Here is a 1201-nt window from a genome sequence, read left to right as displayed (position 1 = left end):
AATCTGCTCACCCAAACTAAACAAGGGTTCCCACTGGCTGGGGCTGTCAAAGGCTGACCCTGCCCAGGGCTCTGGTCTGACTCTGAGCCTGCGCCAGAGACATGAGACCTCAGCACGTCTGAAAAAACGCTGCCCCGCAAAGCTGGGCCTGGCGCATACGGGTGTCCAAACGGCCATGCTGTCCCTGCCTCGCCACACGCCACCAACAGCCCTCGTCCGGTAGCTGCAGCGTGGGAGCTGGCTGGGCCCCCCAGCATGGACTTCTCCCGAGGCTCAGGGACTAACAGGGCTCTGGTGGTTCAGGGCTTCGCCCCGGGCAGTTTGAGAGCACATGAAGGGGACACAAGGGGACAAGCTCTGTGTGGAGCTGGGCCAGAGGGGTAACTCCTTGCCCCAGTCCTGCAACGGCTGCTCGATGGTGACAAAGTCCCTCCCAGGTGCCTGGCAAGCTCTCCATCCCATCCCCACTGACGGGATGACCCTCGTGGCCATCACCCACCTCACGGAGCTGCCACACTCACCTATTTTGTCACCACCTGTGTGACTCAGAGAAAACCTCATGGACCTGAGGGCTGGTCTGGGTGAGGAAGAACACTCACAGCAAACCGAGATGTGGCGTGGCATGGACTCGCAAAAGCCACCATGTGCTCCCGCTCAATGAAGAAAACCACAGGAGGCACCAAGTCAGCTTCAGGCAGTCAGTGATTTCAGCAGCACTTGCTTTGTAGTTCAGAGCTGAGAAACACGTCGCTTGTGACAACTAACGTTTAGGGAACAATGCCTCTTACTTTCTCCTGGCTTCCTGAGGTAGGTGTTATTGGAACAGGCAGAAGGCGTCTCCAGATGTAAATGAGCATTCAGCACGCATCACCTCTTCCACCACGGATCTTACTGCAGCTGACCCAGGCCTCCCAAAATCACCGTCCCCAGGCACTGAAGGTGCCCACACCTCTGTGTGCTCTGGGTCCAGCTGGCTGCCAGGGCTCCCCGGCTCCAGCACAAGCTGAGCCCCTGCCCTCACGCACGTCTCTGCCCTGTTCCCAGGGGACGTGTCTCTGTCTCAGGGAAGGGGGTTTTACTTGGCATCCCTTCTCCTCCTCTCCTCTCCATTCGGTTGACAAAAAGTCTCTTTGTTTTTAGTAAGGGTAAAGCTCACTGTCACCTCGCAGAGCAGACAGCAGACATTCTGTGCTGCTGCTGA

The sequence above is a fragment of the Buceros rhinoceros genome, unplaced genomic scaffold (genome assembly GCF_000710305.1).
Source record: "Buceros rhinoceros silvestris isolate BGI_N320 unplaced genomic scaffold, ASM71030v1 scaffold5730, whole genome shotgun sequence".
In the NCBI taxonomy this organism is placed as follows: domain Eukaryota; kingdom Metazoa; phylum Chordata; class Aves; order Bucerotiformes; family Bucerotidae; genus Buceros; species Buceros rhinoceros.
This window is presented reverse-complemented; position numbering follows the sequence as displayed.